At 46.9% G+C, this 12,495-nt stretch overlaps 1 protein-coding gene across 4 annotated transcripts in view; it reads right to left on the bottom strand.

Moving 5' to 3' along the window:
- The window catches only part of ASPA (aspartoacylase), a 233,940-nt gene that overhangs the window by 195,122 nt on the left and 26,323 nt on the right, over positions 1-12,495 (bottom strand). The window lies entirely within an intron of this gene.

A 12,495-nucleotide genomic window follows, 5' to 3' on the forward strand; every position in this document is an offset into this window, starting at 1 on the left:
ACACGCAAAACCCACATTGCGATGCCCATTCCCATTTTGCGAGTCGGTAACCTAGTTACCGACTCGCAAAATGGGACTGCGAGACACAAATAGGAAGGGGTGTTTCCCTTCCTATTTGCGAGTAGCAGCGCGATGCACAATTGCTTTGTGACCGCGAACGCAGTCGCAAAGCAATTGCAGTTACCACCAGTGTCACACTGGTGGTAACCCATTCGCAAAAGGGAAGGGGTCCCCATGGGACCCCTTCCCCTTTGTGAATGGCCTTGAAAAAAAACATTCAGAGCAGTCAGTGGTCTTATGGACCACTGCCTGCTCTGAAAAAATGAAACTGACACGTTTCATTTTTTCATTTTGTAATGCATTTCGTTTTCCTTTAAGGAAAACGGGCTGCATTACAAAAAAAAAACTGCTTTATTTAAAAGCAGTCACAGACATGGTGGTCTGCTGTCTCCAGCAGGCCACCATCCCTGTGAGTGCTGCGACTCGCAAGGGGGTTGCAAATTGTGACCCACCTAATTAATATTAATGAGGTGGGCCTTTACGACCCCCTTGCAACTCGGAGATGGTGTCAGGGACACCGTCCTGCATCCTGCATTGCGACTCGCAATTTGCGAGTCGCAATGCAGGATTTTCCTACATCTGGCCCTTGGTACCTGGAGCCTGCTCCTTGGTCATATGACTAGGTGTAGCTGGCATTTTGCCTTTGTGTATTCCTCCTATACAATATCACAAAGGAGGGTCTTAATGTTGCAGAATGGACCATCTCTGACTTGTTAGGGGGGCGGAGCTGTCAACTACCACACTTGCACCTCCTGTTAGAGCTATAGAAACATAAAAAGCTCCAGAGGCCACCTTGCATCTTCACAGCTGACCTACTGCTTGGACCTGCCTGAGCTCTGTTGGCATGGCATAGGTTGAACTCTTCCACAAAGATAAGGAGAAATTCTGAAGTTTTGGGCTCTTCGCAACCGCAAAAGGGCCTGTTGGCATGGGCAGTGCAGGGGCCCCCGTGCAGTGCCCCGTTGCGCAGGTCACTGCCTGATTTACGGGCAGTGATCTGCACGACGGGTGCTGCTGCACCCGCCGCACTGAGGCATTGACGACAGCTCCATGTGGAGCCGTCGGCAATGTCCCGGCCCTGCATTCTGCTGGGCCAGCGGGCAGAAACAATGTTTCCGCCGGCCCGCCGGCCAGGCGGAATGTTCTTTATGCGGCCAGCAGGGTCACAAGGGGCTGGCGGTCTATGGAAAGACCACCAGCATGAACATGGCGGCGTTTACTGCCATGTTCATAACGACCCCCATAGTTGTTAATAAGGAAAGCAATAGTAGACCATACATTGCAAACTAGGTCTGTATGAGGAGATACAGACCCAGGAATTGGCAGTAATAGGGGTACATAGTTGTTAATAGTTAATAAGGAAAGCAATAGTAGACCATACGTTGCAAAAATGCAGGCAAAATGCACAGAACAGGAAGGTGCATGTCCATAATTTTAAAAAAGTAGCACCAGTTTACAACCAAGTGACACAACCTAAATGTTCAAAAGCAATCCATTTGGTAGTGTATAAAACACTTGCAGCAATCAGTCAAAAAAAGTAATAGTTGACACCGTAGTCAGTGAATACCGCTGAAGCCGGAATCCACAACAGGTCGTGCTGCAATACTATGTCAGGACCGGAGGGTCCAATTATGCTTCTCCTTCTTTACTACTCATTTGACAGCAGTCAATTAAAAGTTTAAACATATATCATATAATTAAATATCCCATGATGCTTTCCCCATCACCCCACCAATCATAGCCCACTAGACCCCTCACATACGGTCAGCACCATCTTTACTGCCTTTTCCTTTGCTGCTCATCACTCAAGATAAGTGCCTTCAATTCTAAGTGCACTGTGATATTAATCTGTTGTCTTATGTTACATTTAACGTGTGTGATTGATTTGTGGTCTGATATATTTGTGACCCTTGTTGGGCTTGGGTATTGGTTCATCCAGGCAAGATATCTTTCCCGCACAGCGATCCTGTGGTGGTAACTGCACGCCGCTTTATTAGTGGGTAGCATCAAGTCGTCTGCCCTTTCCTTTTCCTTATCTTCTGCTCTCTCACTCAGGGAACTCACCTCCCCCCTAATTAGTTACTCAACCAGTATTCATTCGAGCCTCCCCTAATTTAGGCCCGATTTTGGGAGCCTGGGAAGGCGGGCATAGACCAACTGGGAGTCCTGTAAGCAGCCTAGTTGGGTTTCGCATGCAGTCCCCTTTCTGGGTCAATTGCAAGCATGTACGTTGAGTGCTCGGCACCGCACTGCACCAGATTTTAAACTTGTACAAGAAAAGAAAGAACTAATGCTGTGAATTACTTAAACAAGCTTATTATTTGAAGTAAGAAAGCATAATCAATTGCCTCACACAAGATACAATTCTTTTTCATGTACCATAAAAATTGTACTGATTATATCAACATATATGCCACACACACAAAGGCAAAAAACTAAAATTGGTCAATTACTACATACACTGTTTGGCACATACACAAAATATAGACACAGACAAAAATTAACAACCCAATAATATATAACAAAATATCAAAATATCAATCAAGGTTCTGCAACAACGTTGGAAAATACAAGGAACCAGATATAGGCCCTCATTATAACATTGGCAGTAAAAACCGCCTACCGCCGCGGTGACCGGCACCAAAAGACCATCACCGCGGCTACCAGCCGTCTGCCATAATATGACCACAGCCGAATTTCTCCCTCAAGAAGGGTGGAAATCCGGCTGTGGCCATACTGGCGGATGGCGGTAAAGTGGCACTGCTACCACCAGCAGCGCCACGCCAGTAGACCACCGCCAGCCGTATTATAAGAAATAATATGGTCTGGCAGTGCTCTGCTGAGGGGTGCTGCTGGCGGTAGCAGTGCCCCGTCCCGTCTCCTGCTGGAGGACCCCCCGGATTCAGGTAAGTCGGGTCTCCAACAGGGGAGGGCAGTGGGGGGTGCTGTGTGTGTGGGGGTGTGTGAAGGTATGTGTGTGCGTGAATGCGGGTGTGTGCTCAGTGTTGAATGCGTCTGTGCATGTACGGACATGTGAGTGTGTGTAAGTTGTGAAATGTGAATGTGTGTCTACGTGTCTGTGATTGGATGTATGCATGTGTTTATGTATGTGTTAATGAGTGTGTGTATGCATGTGTGTGTGTGAAGGGGGCGTGTATGTGGGGGGGTTTGGAGAGGTAGGGGGGTTGTCTGGAGAGGTAGGGGGAGACCCCTCTCAGTGACAGGGAAGGACTTCTCTGTCACTGATATGGCCTACAGCCATGGTTTTCGTGGCGTTACGAATGCCACGAAAACCATGGCAGTAGGTGGGGTCATAATCACGCAGGTGGCACAATGACGGGCGCCAGGCTAGAGATGGATATCTCCAGCCCGGCAACTGTTACCGCCCCAGGGTTGGAGTGGTACATTGGCGGGTTGGCTTCAGCCAACATGACAATGTCATAATTTGGTGGCTGTACTACTGCCACATTATCGCCGACTGCTGGGGTCGTAATGACCTCCATAGTGTCTGATTTTTTGGGGGGGGATCTGCCTTAAGAGAACATATGTGCTTGGAGGCGCTATTGTAACATCATTACACGGGGGCTCAATGGGATGATGTACATCAAAGAATAATGCTTGAAATTCTCCCTGAAAGCCTAATCTTCTTTAATGGCACTCTTCACCCCCTTCAGGACGCAGAACAAAGCAGAACTGATCAGTAGAGACTGCCATCACAATTATAGAAATCCTTTAATTTCGAACTCTTGAAAAAGGAAAACCTTCCTCCGCTCCGCATTTATTCGCCCAGCCTCACTGTGTTCATAACTAAACCCCCTTCTTTTACTTAATAAAATGTTTAACTTGGGCAGAGTGCGGAGCGTCGCCCTGTTTTCTCAGGCTGAAATCAACCGAGACTGACCTGTTTGGTGAGCGAAGTGTACGCTCTAGTACTACTTTGGCTCCATCTGACGCCCTCAATTGCAGAGTCGACTTGGGCTGCAATAATTCCTGATCTACAGCTCAGGCTCAGGCCTCTGTGCCTGTAATTAAGGAGAATGCTGCACTTGGGGTCAGCTCCCCTCCTTAAAACCTCTGTGGGGCTGTCTTGGTGCTTTTCTATTTGGCAACATCATGGATTACTTGGAGCCTTTGAAGAAGAGGAGTATGGGCAGTATTACACATACAGAATAGCAGGGCCATCATATGGATGATGATGTAGTGGAGGCCACCATAATCTTGAGACTTCAGTCCTGCAACCTGTCAGCAAGGCCTTAGAAGCAGCGCTGAATCCTATCACTGCCCAATTAGAACTATTCGCCAAGGGACAGGGGTTTGACCAACCCTCTGGTTATAAGCCCTCTGAAGTAGAGGCTGATAAGCCCCGCAAGGCTAAAGCCAAGTCTAACGACTGGTGTTGTGAAGAGGTTTTGAATGCCTTATCTCAGAATACCTTTGGGGACCACAAGCATTGCACATCATCTTCAATACCAAGGGGATCAATCCAGCAAACATAAGGCGTGCACAGATTTAGAGAGTAAAACCAGTAATTCCTCTCACTCAGAACAAGAAGTCCGCCCAAAGCACAAAAAGCAAAGAAGTCCTCCCCAACCCAGCCTCACCCTAATAGCTGTTCCCCGGCCAACCCCTTCACTTTCAATCCAGAAGACATAATTCACCCAAGGTCTTCGGACGGGGTTCCCACTCAGGCAGAGACAGAATGTTTGCACAACAAGCGGTGGAAGAGTTTGATAAAGAAGTCCTCAAAAGGCTAAGAACTGAGTGCCCCAGACCAGTCCTGCCAGACCAAAGTAACAGAAACACCTGAAACAGACCTAGCATGATTACACTCTTAAAAAAGTATGCCAGAGACCCTAAGAAGGGAATTGATTGCAAGTGGCATGGCTGTCAAGATAAAAGGATGGATATCTCAGGCCCTCTGGCTAAGATTCTATAGATGGCTTTGGCCTCCAATAAAGCCATAGATCTGGACATTCTGGCAGAATGGACTCAATGTGAGCTCTGCCTTTCAGCAAAGCAAATAGCGCCATTTCACCAGAGAGAAGAATGTCCCTCCTTGTGTGGATAGGTTCAAAATTGCAGAACTGGCCATGGCAGACGCTGGTCCCTTTGCAAACGGCTGACTGTTCAGCGATACGTTTGTTAAGGACGTAAGTAGTAGTACAAGGACTTTATTCGACTTTCAACAAGTCATAAAAGTAACAATAATTTACATTTTGATAAACAATAAATAAAATACAATAAGATAAGCTAAAATCTTAGAGATTAAAAAATAATAAATAATCTAAAATAGTTCAAGTTATGTTGGTAGCCCCCATGCACTTTCTTGTGCTTAATACAGAGCATAAAAAATTGGCCAAGGTTCTGCACATCTCGATAGATGATAATACCTGAAGGCAAGTGTACGCGGTGCGGCACTGAGGGAGATTGATTAGCCTTAGGAGAGGGGCTACTAGACGCTTTCTTTGCTTAGCGTAGAATTTGCTAAATAAAACCACATGGAATGTGGTTTGTTGTGCCTTTGCGTCGCATGGGCAGGCCTTCAGGGTGGTGCTCCAATCATTCATGGTTGGGAAGGTCACCAAACGATGGAATATATCCAGCCTCATTCTAGTGAGCACAAAACGATGGCGAGGATTTATCACGTTCATCAGATAAGGCTGAATAGCCTCCGTTGACAAGATTATTTGATTGTGACTGACGGTGGACTTTTTTGATTCAACCTCCCATCGTAGATCTTCTAGATATTTTAGTGCCATAGCACTCAGGTCTTTCCTAGAGATTGTTTCCAGGAGAGCTGGATTTGTGTAATAAGCTTTGTTGCCCATGTTTTCAAAGAAAGTCATGATGAATTTTAGCCATGGCACCCTTGTTGCGTATGTAGACTCCATGCAGTCGGTCAAAATGGCCTTATTTAGTTCAGTGTGTTCCGAGGTCCAAATTTTGTGCCATAGCAGTAAGGGTTGGATCTTTATCAGGTCGGTGATAAAGGGGGATCCTAGTTCTGAATGAATTATGTATGATGATGTGCCTTTTGGTACCATCAATATATATCTTAAAAAGTCGTTTTCAGCCGTCTGTAGCAGATTACAGTCTGTGTATCCCCAGATACCGGACCCATACGTGACTGCTGGGATGCACTTAGCTTTGTAAATTTTTATCATGTTTGGCGGGGTAATCCCCCCTATTCTTTTAGAGAAAAACCTTAAGGCCATCGTTGTTTTAATATGCTGGGATTTTTTTATCTTCCTACAGTTAACCCAGGAGCCCTGATTGTCGAACATTATGCCCAGGTAGGAAAAGGTGCTTGCGGTTTCTACTCTCCCTTCCGCGGTTGTAATATTGTAGGGTTTGCCGCGTTTCCCACCACAATTCATGATGAATGTTTTTGAATAATTGACAGTAAGACCCAATTGTGACATAAATGTAATACAAGTATTTAGTAGTTTTTGTAAGGCTAACGGGGTCCTGGCCATTAAAACTGCGTCATCTGCATAAAGTAAGACCGGGACAGGACGGTTGCCTATTTGGGGTAGATCTTTACAATTACTAACCAGCACATTTTCTAAGTTGTTTATATACAACGAGAACAGGAACGGGGCGAGGACGCAGCCCTGGCGCACGCCTCTAAATATGCCAAAAGGGCGGGTGCTCTCCCCCTTTAGGCCGTACCTCACTCTTGCTCTGCACCCTGAATACATGTCTCGTATAAACTGGATTATTGCTGGATCTACCCCCATGCTGGTTAAGATGTCCCATAACTTGTCATGTAGTACGCAGTCAAATGCTGAGGATAAGTCAATGAATGCCAGGTGCAAGTTGCCTTCTCTGATCTTAGTATACTTTCCTATAATGATACTTAGGTTCAGGCTTTGTTCCACTGTCCCAATGCCTTTCCTGAATCCGTATTGCACAGGAGACAAGACTCTCTTGTCTTCTGCCCAAATTTGCAATCTGTTCAGGATGATTCTCCCTGCTAGTTTGGCTGTTGAGTCCAGCAGGGAGATAGGTCTGTAGCAGGCTGGGTTAAGACGGTCACCTTTTTTATATATAGGAATTATATTGGAATCTCGCCAAGATGGTAGGGGACCTTGTGTGCAGATGGCCCTCAATGACTGCGTTAATAGGGGGCCCCATAGGTGGATATTGGCCTTATATACATCTATCGGGACGCCATCGGGGCCCGGGGCTTTTCCTGGTTTACTTAGAGATATGGCTTCCTCTATCTCCTTAAGGCTGAATTGAGGGGTTATTAACAGGCGAGTGCATTGCTGTGGGGCTTGCTCGTGTTCGTGTAATGTAGGGTTCTCCTTGCTGACTCGGGCATATGTTTTGGAAAAGTGTGCGATCCAGACTTCTTCGGAGATCGCTATTTCCATTCTGCGGGAATCTCTGTCCCCGAGTGTAGGAAAGTACCATCTTGCCTGGCATGTTACCCCCATTTTTCACTGTATATATGTTGTTTTAGTTGTATGTGTCACTGGGACCCTGGTAACCCAGGGCCCCAGGGCCCCAGTGCTCATAAGTGTGCCTGAATGTGTTACCTGTGTAGTGACTAACTGTCTCACTGAGGCTCTGCTAATCAGAACCTCAGTGGTTATGCTCTCTCATTTCTTTCCAAATTGTCACTGACAGGCTAGTGACCATTTTTACCAATTTACATTGGCTTACTGGAACACCCTTATAATTCCCTAGTATATGGTACTGAGGTACCCAGGGTATTGGGGTTCCAGGAGATCCCCATGGGCTGCAGCATTTCTTTTGCCACCCATAGGGAGCTCTGACAATTCTTACACAGGCCTGCCACTGCAGCCTGAGTGAAATAACGTCCACGTTATTTCACAGCCATTTTACACTGCACTTAAGTAACTTATAAGTCACCTATATGTCTAACCTTTACCTGGTAAAGGTTAGGTGCAAAGTTACTTAGTGTGAGGGCACCCTGGCACTAGCCAAGGTGCCCCCACATTGTTCAGAGCCAATTCACTGAACTTTGTGAGTGCGGGGACACCATTACACGCGTGCACTACATATAGGTCACTACCTATATGTAGCTTCACCATGGTAACTCCGAATATGGCCATGTAACATGTCTATGATCATGGAATTGCCCCCTCTATGCCATCCTGGCATTGTTGGTACAATTCCATGATCCCAGTGGTCTGTAGCACAGACCCTGGTACTGCCAGACTGCCCTTCCTGGGGTTTCTCTGCAGCTGCTGCTGCTGCCAACCCCTCAGACAGGCAGCTGCCCTCCTGGGGTCCAGCCAGGCCTGGCCCAGGATGGCAGAACAAAGAACTTCCTCTGAGAGAGGGTGTGACACCCTCTCCCTTTGGAAAATGGTGTGAAGGCAGGGGAGGAGTAGCCTCCCCCAGCCTCTGGAAATGCTTTGTTGGGCACAGATGTGCCCAATTCTGCATAACCCAGTCTACACCGGTTCAGGGACCCCTTAGCCCCTGCTCTGGCGCGAAACTGGACAAAGGAGAGGGGAGTGACCACTCCCCTGACCTGCACCTCCCCTGGGAGGTGTCCAGAGCTCCTCCAGTGTGCTCCAGACCTCTGCCATCTTGGAAACAGAGGTGCTGCTGGCACACTGGACTGCTCTGAGTGGCCAGTGCCACCAGGTGACGTCAGAGACTCCTTGTGATAGGCTCCTTCAGGTGTTAGTAGCCTTTCCTCTCTCCTAGGTAGCCAAACCCTCTTTTCTGGCTATTTAGGGTCTCTGTCTCTGGGGAAACTTCAGATAACGAATGCATGAGCTCAGCCGAGTTCCTCTGCATCTCCCTCTTCACCTTCTGATAAGGAATCGACCGCTGACCGCGCTGGAAGCCTGCAAACCTGCAACATAGTAGCAAAGACGACTACTGCAACTCTGTAACGCTGATCCTGCCGCCTTCTCGACTGTTTTCCTGCTTGTGCATGCTGTGGGGGTAGTCTGCCTCCTCTCTGCACCAGAAGCTCCGAAGAAATCTCCCGTGGGTCGACGGAATCTTCCCCCTGCAACCGCAGGCACCAAAAAGCTGCATTACCGGTCCCTTGGGTCTCCTCTCAGCACGACGAGCGAGGTCCCTCGAATCCAGCAACACCGTCCAAGTGACTCCCACAGTCCAGTGACTCTTCAGCCCAAATTTGGTGGAGGTAAGTCCTTGCCTCACCTCGCTGGGCTGCATTGCTGGGAACCGCGACTTTGCAAGCTACTCCGGCCCCTGTGCACTTCCGGCGGAAATCCTTCGTGCACAGCCAAGCCTGGGTCCACGGCACTCTAACCTGCATTGCACGACTTTCTAAGTTGGTCTCCGGCGACGTGGGACTCCTTTGTGCAACTTCGGCGAGCACCGTTTCACGCATCCTCGTAGTGCCTGTTTCTGGCACTTCTCCGGGTGCTACCTGCTTCAGTGAGGGCTCTTTGTCTTGCTCGACGTCCCCTCTCTCTGCAGGTCCAATTTGCGACCTCCTGGTCCCTCCTGGGCCCCAGCAGCGTCCAAAAACGCCAAACGCACGATTTGCGTGTAGCAAGGCTTATTGGCGTCCATCCGGCGGGAAAACACTTCTGCACGACTCTCCAAGGCGTGGGGGATCCATCCTCCAAAGGGAAAGTCTCTAGCCCTTGTCGTTCCTGCAGTATTCACAGTTCTTCAGCCTAGTAAGAGCTTCTTTGCACCAACCGCTGGCATTTCTTGGGCATCTGCCCACCTCCGAGCTGCTTGTGACTTTTGGACTTGGTCCCCTTGTTCCACAGGTACCCTCAGTCAGGAATCCATCGTTGTTGCATTGCTGATTTGTGTTTTCCTTGCATTTTCCCTCTAACACGACTATTTTGTCGTTAGGGGAACTTTAGTGCACTTTGCACTCACTTTTCAGGGTCTTGGGGAGGGTTATTTTGCTAACTCTCACTATTTTCTAATAGTCCCAGCGACCCTCTACAAGGTCACATAGGTTTGGGGTCCATTCGTGGTTCGCATTCCACTTCTGGAGTATATGGTTTGTGTTGCCCCTATCCCTATGTTTCCCCATTGCATCCTATTGTAACTATACATTGTTTGCACTGTTTTCTAAGACTATACTGCATATTTTTGCTATTGTGTATATATATCTTGTGTATATTTCCTATCCTCTCACTGAGGGTACACTCTAAGATACTTTGGCATATTGTCATAAAAATAAAGTACCTTTATTTTTAGTATAACTGTGTATTGTGTTTTCTTATGATATTGTGCATATGACACTAAGTGGTACTGTAGTAGCTTCACACGTCTCCTAGTTCAGCCTGAGCTGCTTTGCTAAGCTACCATTATCTATCAGCCTAAGCTGCTAGACACCCTATACACTAATAAGGGATAACTGGGCCTGGTGCAAGGTGCAAGTACCCCTTGGTACTCACTACAAGCCAGTCCAGCCTCCTACATTGGTTGTGCAGCGGTGGGATAAGTGCTTTGAGACTACTTACCACTCTTGTCATTGTACTTTTCATAAGAGAAAAATATACAAAACAAGGTCAGTGTATATACACATAGCCAAAAAGTTTTGCATTTCCTCTTTTCACTCTTTTCTAAGTGCTGAAAAGTACTTCTAAACTTTCAAAAAGTTCTTAAAAGTTTAAAAAGTTTTTTCTGTCTTTCCAAAACGTTCTGAAAACTTTTTTCTCTTTTGCTATCACTTTAACTCTCTCTAAAAAATGTCTGGCACAGGCCAAAAAGTTGAACTGTCCAAACTTGCATATGATCACCTTAGCTGGAAAGGAGCAAGGAGTCTCTGCATAGAGAGAGGTTTGAGTGTAGGGAAGAATCCTTCCTTAGAACTGTTAATTAATATGCTTAGAGTACAGGATAAGGCCATAAGTGCCCAATCTGTAGAAAAAGTAGCTAATGGTTCTCAATCTGATCCAGGGACTCCCCCAGGAAAAGGTTCAGGAAAGAAACTTCTCAGCCTGCCCATTACTAGACAGTCTAGCATAGTTGGTACAGAGGTTGAATCACATCATACTGATGATGTGCTCTCACATTATGCTGGTAGCCAAGCTGTTAGGGTGCCCCTGGTAAGGGACAGGTCTCCTTCTGTTCATTCCCATCATACCTCTGTATCTAGAAATGTCCCTCCCACCCACCCTGATGACAGATTGTTAGAAAGGGAGCTCAATAGATTGAGAGTGGAGCAAACCAGACTGAAGCTCAAGAAGCAACAGCTGGATTTGGATAGACAGTCTTTAGAAATAGAGAGGGAAAGACAGAAGATGGGTTTAGATACCCATGGTGGCAGCAGCAGTATTCCCCATAGTCATCCTGCAAAAGAGCATGATTCCAGGAATCTGCACAAGATAGTTCCCCCTTACAAGGAGGGGGATGACATTAACAAGTGGTTTGCTGCACTTGAGAGGGCCTGTGCTGTACAGGATGTCCCTCAAAAGCAGTGGGCTGCTATCCTATGGCTATCATTTACTGGAAAAGGTAGGGATAGGCTCCTTACTGTAAAAGAAAATGATGCTAACAATTTCCAAGTTCTTAAGAATGCACTCCTGGATGGTTATGGCTTAACCACTGAACAGTACAGGATAAAGTTCAGAGATACCAAAAAGGAGTCTTCACAAGACTGGGTTGATTTCATTGACCAGGCAGTGAAGGCCTTGGAGGGGTGGTTACATGGCAGTAAAGTTACTGATTATGACAGCCTGTATAACTTGATCCTGAGAGAGCATATTCTTAATAATTGTGTGTCTGATTTGTTGCACCAGTACTTGGTGGACTCTGATCTGACCTCTCCCCAAGAATTGGGAAAGAAGGCAGACAAATGGGTCAGAACAAGAGTGAACAGAAAAGTTCATACAGGGGGTGACAAAGATGGCAACAAAAAGAAGGATGGTAAGTCTTCTGACAAGGGTGGGGACAAATCTAAAAATGAGTCTTCATCAGGCCCACAAAAACACTCTGGTGGGGGTGGTGGGCCCAAATCCTCCTTTAATCAGAACAAGGAAAAGAAACCATGGTGCTATTTATGTAAAATAAAAGGCCATTGGACAACAGATCTCAGTTGTCCAAAGAAAGGCACCACAGCTCCTACCACTACAACCCCTACTGCTACACCTAGTGTCCCTACTAATAGCAGTGGTGGTGGGAGCAAACCTACTAATAGCCAATCCAAGGGAGTAGCTGGGCTCACTTTTGGTAATTTAGTTGGGGTTGGTCTGATTAGGGAGACCACAGAGGCTACTTTAGTCTCTGAAGGGGCTATTGACTTAGCCACTTTGGTTGCTTGCCCCCATAACTTGGATAAGTACAATCAACTAACCCTAATAAATGGTGTTGAGGTCCAGGCCTACAGGGACACAGGTGCCAGTGTCACAATGGTGATTGAGAAACTGGTGCACCCTGAACAACACATACTTGGACACCAGTACCAAGTAACCGATGCTCACAGCATAACACAAAGCCACCCCATGG

Source organism: Pleurodeles waltl, chromosome 3_1 (genome assembly GCF_031143425.1).
Source record: "Pleurodeles waltl isolate 20211129_DDA chromosome 3_1, aPleWal1.hap1.20221129, whole genome shotgun sequence".
In the NCBI taxonomy this organism is placed as follows: Eukaryota; Metazoa; Chordata; class Amphibia; order Caudata; family Salamandridae; genus Pleurodeles; species Pleurodeles waltl.